Source organism: Salvelinus alpinus, chromosome 9 (assembly GCF_045679555.1).
Source record: "Salvelinus alpinus chromosome 9, SLU_Salpinus.1, whole genome shotgun sequence".
In the NCBI taxonomy this organism is placed as follows: domain Eukaryota; kingdom Metazoa; phylum Chordata; class Actinopteri; order Salmoniformes; family Salmonidae; genus Salvelinus; species Salvelinus alpinus.
Window position 1 is genome coordinate 42,729,287 of NC_092094.1, and position 8,986 is coordinate 42,738,272.

Here is an 8,986-nt window from a genome sequence, read left to right on the forward strand (position 1 = left end):
GCAGGAGAAAGGGTCCTTCAGCTCCATCCACCACAACTATGACAGTAACACCATCACACTGCAGCACAACAACCAGATATTAGGGAACCAAATCAATGTGCACAGCGGGCCGACCCGGAGTGTGAGTAGTGAGGGTTTAGAGACAGGGCTTAGTGCAGTATTGTCTGTAAACAAACCCAGCCTGATAACACAATGACACTCCTCCCAGTCAGTCCCAGGCAGCTAGGCCGCTCCATAGGCAACACTCGAAAGACAGAGAGCTGCAGCTCATTCACAGACAGACAGAGAAGCACAGACATACAGGCAGGGGACCGGATTGACAATCCCCATCCACCTCTCTACACTGACTGTCATCAGTCTGAGGTCAAAAATAAAACATTGGTATCAGAATTTAAAAGCTTCTAGTAACTGATACAAGTGTCAGCCAGCCATAACATGGTGCCCCAAACTGAGCCCTGGCTGCCTGTCTGTCTGCCTGTCTGTCTGCCTGTCTGTCTGCCTTCTTAATGTGGCTTAATGAGATGTGGGAAAGAGAGGCTAAAGAAAGAAAGATGTTCTATTAGAGGTCAATCTTCTATTACGGGTCCTGACTGAGACCATAATACCTGAAGGCTGGGGTAGAGGGCAGTCTTACATCTTTAACGAGAGGAGAGGATGTTTTATCACCTGCTGCTGGTTCATCTTATCAAACCAGCCTATCAGGCCCTGAAAAGGCCTATTGTACAAACCTGCCACGGTATTTACACTGTATCTTCACTACTAGTTAACCAAGGCTTAAACATCCATTTATAGTCCACATCAGTAGTTAACTCCAATGTTGTTCACAGGATGTACAAAGGTCATTTGGATGAATGATTTGACTTCCCAGAAGGACATGACTAAACACTCCAAACTCCTGATATGAGACTATGATGCACAGTGGACCATGAAATAGTGCTAATTAAAAGTAATTATCAACACATAGCCATTTCCTGTGAGGAGAGTAATCTGAAATCTCTTACTAAGCCCATGCCCACGCCCAAACGCTAAATATGGCCTCTGTTCTAATGGACATACCCAAAAAGACACCAAAATCAATACAAATATTTATACTGTAAAAATATGAAATTGTGTTGCTGCAGATTAAGTAACAAAGTGGGTGTAGTGAATTCATATCATACCAAATCAAAAAGACAACAAAGAAACTGCTCTTTACTGACCTAACCTTTAAGAAAAGTAGAAACATGAGTGTTATTACTGATAACACAACAGTCATGGCCATGTCTACGGGGTTCACTGCACACTGGCTACAAAAGGGACACTGTTAACTAATAGCAACAACCCCTTTCAACACGACTTTATTTTCTCTCAAATATATCATGACCTATGATTACATTAGGACTAAGTAGTTTCATGTTAGCTACAGAGATCCCCCCCCCCCCCCACCGCCGCAGTGCATGACAAAGGCGGATAGAGGCTGAGCAGATGGAGGTGAAGGCTACAGTAATGATGTGGACCTGGATAGGACAGGCCCAGCTAGCACACTGCTGCTCTCTTCACACGCAGGCACATCGTCATTATAAGTGCAGATGTGGGATCAACTCATACAAGGGATGACAAGTCGGAAAGGAGGACGAAGAGCCTTTCCTCTCAGGGGTTACTAAAGGTCACTAAAGTTCATGGCAAGGTTCTGCTTTGACAGTATCTTTGCACTTTAAAACTCTGGCCACTGGCAGGTCTGAGTGAGTGATTTTCATGACTTGTTTTCCATCCATTTACACAAAAACCTAAACGGAAATTACTGTATTTGAAATACACATATCGAACGCAGACTTAACTTCCCCATTAAACAAGCAAACAAAAAAAGGAACCAGGCAGTGAAGCCAGGCAGTGTTTGAAGCAGGCTCTGACTCCAGAGGAACCTATGTGAGTGTTTGGCCGACCAGGCCGCACTATACTCTGTTTACAGAAGGGATAAATATGTCGATGGTGATGAGGGGGAGATAAATGCTGTGATGTCACAGGGGAGAGGGGGAGAGCAGGCCAGCCACAGGCAGGTGTGTCAACAGCACTGGAGTGTCTGGGACATGTGCTGTTGGTTGCCTTCTCTGGAGCAGACTTGGCTTGGTTAACACCTGCTCCCTTCTGAACAGTTGAGGGCACTTCTGTAAACCCAGCTGTAGTTAGAATGCTAGAAATGAAAGATTGATACAGAGGATCTGGACAGAGTTATTCATGTTTATTATGATGATACTGTAGTAATCAAGCAGATCCCGGAAGTGCAGAGTTTAATTCGACGCAGCAAAATGTCCGAGGTAGACCTATCTGTTTGCAATCAATGTCCTCCACTAGAACACATTGTACAGTCCAAGTGAGACACTATGACTCAACACAAAAAAAGCCTAATTTGGTTAGCTAAATCCATACTTGACTCAGTGCTATGAATAGATCTGTTGCCATCATGTTTTCAACATTTTCCAACACAGCTTCCATCTGAAGTACTGTCCTTCTATTGTCCTGCCCTTTGTTGGAAGAAATGTGCGCTGCGATTGAGGGCGCGACAACAGTTCTGTGTGCAACCTTTCACGAGGGGCAGTTAGCACTAAGACAGGCATGCCTCGTATCACACCGAGACAGTTGGGCACTGGAAAACCACTTCTGAAGTCGGAGAGAAGCTTAAAACCGGAAAAGCAGGAATGATTGGAATTGTGACCATGCTTACAAAGCAGCAAAACCACAGGCATATAAGGGGAGTGAAGAGAAAACGAATCACTGGGCAGGGAAGACAGCGTAGGCCACTGAGCTCTGCGCTCAAAAGATCACTTCCCTGTGAAACAGCCCAACAGCCACAGGAACAGATGAAAGTTTATTAAGATTGAAAAACTGAAATATAAAAAACTATCCCCAGAGGTGGTGATGATTCAGAAGCGTGGTATGGTCTCCCTCCTGTGTCACTGGTCCTCTCTCTACCAGGTTACCCAGTTGGTGCGTCATGGGTGTTTAGTCAGAAAGGCCTGTGGGGCCCACTACTATGTTCATAGAGGTCTTTAATGTTGCCTTACCACATTGAAAATGGAGGAAACTCAGGCAGTGAACGCATTCTCCAATCATCCATTACATGCCAAGACCTCCCATGGATTTGATTTGTATGCTGTATGTCCTCTAGACAGCCCGGGGACACCTACTATTCTACTGCTGCTGACAAGATGACAGGACGCCATTTCCTTTAGCAGCTCAGTCCTTAAATTCACACTTCAATGAGAAAAAGGTCATATTTTGATCAGCGAGTGATAAAATCGGCGAGAAAACAAGACATATTGCTAAAACTCAGACAGGATAATTCCCTATACCCCAATGTTACCCCAACGAAATAACTTTCAGGTCAATCTGTGCAGGCCCTGTGGTCTGTGAGGAACCACTCTCATAAGGATTTGAAATTCCAACCCAGGCAGTAAGTGGCAGATGGACCCACTTAAGTTTCATTAAACAGAGTATTCCACTGTAAGGAATGTTAGCCACCACTTTCTCCTGTTTGACAGTTCTATTTCCAGAGCTGCAAAACACATGTAGCCCTGTCCTGCAGTCAAATGACTAGTGGCCTCATGGGTGGAACGTTATTCATATCTTGCATAGTTTCATAATTAATCAACATTTTAAAAAATGTAACAGACAAAAATCTGGTGTTTCTATGGCAAATAGTTTTGTTATATTTCAGTCTTCTGTGATGTATATAAAGTGTAATACTGGGATGCAAACTCAAAAATACATTTAAACTCCATATCTGACATGGTACATGTGTCTTCTTTTTTTAAGCTCATAACCATGTGTGTGAGGTGTATACTTTTGTTTCAAAACCAAGAAACACTCTGTGTGACCCTGATTTAGTTTTTCACAAGAATGGCTGCTTTGCTTTGAGCTTCATACACAAGACACACTATTTACAGAATGCAGGCAGCGATTGGTTTTAGGACTATTATCAAAGGACTGTATCAGTCTTTATGAACCACTATACCTGAGTCCTATATGAATACAGGCATGATAGCTTGCAGACAATTTACCAAACCCTTAGGACAAGACCTTAGCGCAAATGAGTCAGATATAGAGCCTTGAGGGGGAAACACAAAACATGCATGTGTGCCAGACAGCCAGTCCAACTGTGTGTGATCTCTAATGCATGGTGGTGCTACAGTGGGAAACGGAGACCCAACACCCAGCATACGTTGGGAATTCCACTGCTCCTAGTCTTAACAACAACAAACTCAAGGCTGTATGTAATCAGAGGGGGGTTAAAAGTAAAGAAAAATTCAAAACAATAACAAACTCAAGACAGGAAATCCATGAGTCCCCGTTAACATGTACCGGAGGCTGGCTCCCAGGCCTTGGCATGTTTTACCAATCACAAGCCCTTTAGAGAAGTCGCACAGGAGTCGGTAGCGCTGGCCACACCCATTTAGATGCGGCATGCAAAAAGCAATATCTTGGCCTAGGTATGCATGTTAATAACTGCTGCTACAACTGCACATTGGGTATAAACGTATTTTTCTAAACACCCAGATGGCTTATAATGAACAATATGTTGTTCAGAAACATGTGTTATTATCACAACCCTAATGCAATGAACTAATAAATGTTACATTACGTCACAGTTGATTCAATGTGGCTGTTTGTTTCAGACCACAATCAGCGCACCATTAGTCCTAACAATAATAGCTACTGTACTTTGGTAATTTATAGCTATTGAACCAAAGTAATAATAACCACATGAACTAACATCACAATTACATGTAATTACATCAAAGCAACCATGTTATTAATATGGCAGGGGTCTGGGGATGACATTTAGGAGGTCATTCTATTCATTCCGGTCACATTTTTAGTGGCACAACAGTGGTGTGCAATCCCCCATGTTTTTTTGATGGCCGCTAGGATTTAAATCCGATCCGAAGTTAGAGGGGTGACTGGGACAGGGTAGCCCACTACCGAGGTGTGCCGCATTATTTACCACGGAATAAGCTTTGATTCTTTGGATTCTAACCAGCAAGGCCGCCTCCGTGTCACTACAGCATGTGTTACATTGTTACTATCATGAGGGCAGACCCGTAGATGATCATTCAAAACGGCTATAATGTGCCATAGCTAATCTGAAACATGTAATTTTGTATCTTGTACAAAATAGACCAAAGAGAGTTGTTTCAAAACCACACTGTCCTTTTACTCAGCTCGTGCTATTGCCTACAATGTATCTTACCTCGAACTTTGTGGTGTTTAATGCGTGCTTTCCTCTTTCCGAAGCATTCCCCTGTTCGGTCTAACACAAGTTATCGGGACACAAACCGCACCTATCTGTACTAATTGATCTGCAGAGAGAAGTCCAGAGGATCACTTGAGCATCTAATCTTCATATAAAGTCCCCTTCTTCTCAGCGTAATGAATGGCCGCTAGTACTCAATACAGTAGGCCTACTAAATAGTTCGCAGAGCACCCACTTGTTGCTCACGACAACAACTCTATTCTTCCGAATCAGTCCACGAAGCATGCATCAGAGGGCGGGCTATACCGTCACTTGGGAGACGAGGTTTAGTTGGAACTATGTTCCATTGTCTTCTCTCACCGGTCCAACAAGCTGTCACTCAGCCATCCCTACAATATTACGTTCTGTTTGTGTTGACGTTTTTCCCCTGAGATAATGTGGTGGGCGTCGGAATTGTAACGGGTGTCTGTCTATGCAAGCCATATTTTGACATGCAGACATTACAGGTGATGAAACAACTGTATATAAAGTTGTCAACTTGGTCATTTTCACATAAACCCTTTTGGCAGCATCAATGCATAAGACTGTAGTAGAATATGCTTTGCAACCAAAGAGCATTATGTGTTAAGGGAAAACACATTGCATTTTATTAGGCAATAATGTAGGTTACTTCATGTGGGTAAGGTAGACCTCTAGTGGCTATGCGAAGGGACATGGTTTACTAATATCTCTAACCTATTAATACATAGGCTCAGCAGCACTGTGATTGATATGGCAACCATGCATTGCTCTGCATGACCAGTAGATCTAGCAGCAGGTCCTAAAATGAGGTCTTTAGCAGCCCGCGTGCAAGCTACCCAGTAGCACTTTGCCTTTTCCTGGAACCGGAGAGGAGGGCAAACAGAGGCTTAGCTGCTCCCAAGCTAAAACAACACCGTCCACACACACACACACACACACACACACACACACACACACACACACACACACACACACACACACACACACACACACACACACACACACACACACACACACACACACACACATGCACACACACACACACACACATGCACACACTACCATTCACTGATGTCCACTTGTGCACAGTGACACACGTCATTCATCCCGGTGGCGGAGAGATGGTGTGAATGCTTGGTGGTCACTCTGAGAATACACCACAGTTTTATGTCCTCAGGAAGTGTGGCAGTCTGTCAGGAAACATGCGAATGAGGCCCGGTCTCCAGGAACACTGGCCCCCTCTATTTGATCACCTATAAGAGATAACTGTTCATGTGAATCCTCCTTGAGACGGCCGTATAGCCATTTCAAACACGGCCGGGGTGCTACAAGACATAGCCACAATAACCACATTATAATCATCAGTATATGTTTGGGTTTTGTGAGTTAGAAGAATTTCATTCAGCTGAGACCTGTTCATACCATCCAGGACCATCTAACTGGAAGTGGATCACGCCTCCTATATGGTTTAGCAGATAATAAATATTGTTATCTGTGTGGACCTGGCCTGTGCTGTGTGGTCACTGCATGTAGGTGGGAGTGAGGCTCTCAGTATAGGTAGGGTACTGCACATTGTTCATATTTGAGGTTTTCATAATTTAGAGACAGGGTTAGGTTTTATATGGAGTGATGAACTTTGAACACTGGTCTTGCACACTAGGGATGAAGGAGAGAGTGTGAGAGGAGGAACAGGGTTAGATGAATATATTTGGGGCCTCTGAGTTCATATAAAGAGCACTACACTAACATCAGTGTACAGTGTACCTCCTAGCCGTTGTCTATTCATCCAGGGTGTCCGCTTGAAAGCAGGTCTGTCTTTTGAAGACTGCAGCACTATGTTGGATGCTGCTGTTATAGCATACTGTTTAAAAGGTCATGAATTAAAGTCTACGCTCTTAGAAAAAGGTGTTCCAAACGGGTTCTTCGACTGTCCCCGTATGAGAACCCTTTTTGGTTCCAGGTAGAACTCTTTTTGGTTCCATGTAGAACCCGCTGTGTAGGGTTCTTCAAAAGGTCCTCCAATGGGGACAGCCAAAGAACCCTTTAAGGTTCTAGATAGCACCTTTTTGTCTTAGAGTGTAGAGTCTCAGGTTAGTGTGCTGTAGTATGATGCAATATGTCATATTATTTTGGTGAATGGGTCTGCTCTTTCTGCCATTTTCTTCCCTTTCTCCCTCCCCCTTTTCCTGCTCCTCCGCCCTCTTCTCCTCCACCGTTCCCCCCAAAATAAGAGCAGGGTCCCTGGAGTCCATTCTGGTTCCATAGCTACCACGTGTCAGTGGGCTTTGAAGAACTCTAATGTTTTTCTAGGCTGAGAATGCTCTGCTGTCTCTTTTCCTCTCTCGCCTGCTTCTTCAGTGAGAAACCCAGAGGTTAGATAAATATGGAGGCTGGGCGTGAGGAGGTGCAGCTCGGGTTTCTGTCACGCTGGGCTGCTTGAAACACATTTGTCCAGGGCTGCATCCGGCATGATGTTGGGGTTGGAGGAGCGTGGAGGGAATCACAACAGCGGTGCTGTAGGACGCTGCTACTGTAGGCTGGCTGGGAGGATGGATGGATAGAGAGAGACACAGGGGGCCACTGACCCATTAGGACACAAATAAGCGACAAGTAGATTCTGCGTTACTGCACCAGTGATTTTAGGTTAGATTACATCTTGATACGGAGTACATGTGTATAAAATTGCATTGTAGTTTTTTCAATCATACATTTTATAGTATGGTACTTATACAAAGGCAATAATGTGTACTTTCAACAGATAATTAAGAAAAACATCTTACTGAAATCCATTGCATATCACCTTCAAAGACCCACCAGGCAGGAGACCTACAGGGAAGGAACTCCCGTGATATGTGTTACAGAGATTCCTGCCAAGACCAATAGGCAGTAACGACTGAGGTTGACAGACAGAGGTCAGAAAACATCTAAATGTAGTTCCTCTAATCCTGCAGGATCTATAATGTGGGTTCATTTACAATATGCTGACCCTAACAACAATGAGATTCTTTCCCCTGGAATCTTTTAGCATCAGCATTACTTTGACCACACTTGATCGATTGCTAGGACTTTGCATGACCTGGAAGTGGTAATCCTCTCAAGCCCAATGCATATGAGGTATTTCTAAGCAATATAAATACGTCAAGTTTTGGACATTGCAAAGTAGATATATGTAAAATAAAATGAAACTTTGTTTATCCAGATGGTGGGGCCATTACCAGTGAAAGAATATTGCTTCATTTGTCAAGTAGAGGGCACTGTTGGCATAGTAATTAAAACACATTTACAATGGATGTTTTGGCTGAATGAACAAAGGGCAATTTAAAAACGACAATCTACATCTTTTGGCTTGCCACATTGCATTTTATATTGCTTCTATTCAAGTGATCAACCCATGATCAATTAATCTAATATAGTTTGTTGCTGCAATACTATAAAAGGGCCTACACAAGACTGCACACATTTCATCTTTTGTGTAAAAGGCAGCATACACCTTAAGTTAATGAAGTGAATCTGTTCTCAAACAACAGTCTTTCTTTCAGAGACTACACTATGTAACTTATTTTGATAACACTTTACATTACAGAAGAGTGGCTATAACATGGTAATAAACAGGAAACCAGTTGAAATTGGCCCAAGAATCATAATAAAAAATTACAAGATAAGGGGTGTGCCACAGACATTTCCACATATTTACATTATTTAGTATGGTGGTGGTGTGTGGGGTGGAATGTCTGC

The 8,986-nt window shown here is 43.3% G+C and overlaps 1 protein-coding gene across 8 annotated transcripts in view; it reads right to left on the reverse strand.

Annotated features, from left to right (window-relative positions):
* Window positions 1-5,578, reverse strand: part of akap13 (A-kinase anchoring protein 13) — a 102,572-nt gene extending 96,994 nt beyond the window's left edge. For 5 of the 8 annotated variants that reach the window (XM_071326264.1, XM_071326261.1, XM_071326257.1 and 2 more), the window contains exon 1: window positions 5,228-5,577. The gene's annotated coding sequence lies outside the window, so the exon portion shown is untranslated. Of the gene's footprint in view, window positions 1-5,227 lie in introns of all 8 variants that reach the window. The other 3 variants (XM_071326263.1, XM_071326262.1, XM_071326258.1) reach the window with 2 other exon arrangements.
* Window positions 5,579-8,986: the final 3,408 nt, after the last annotated feature.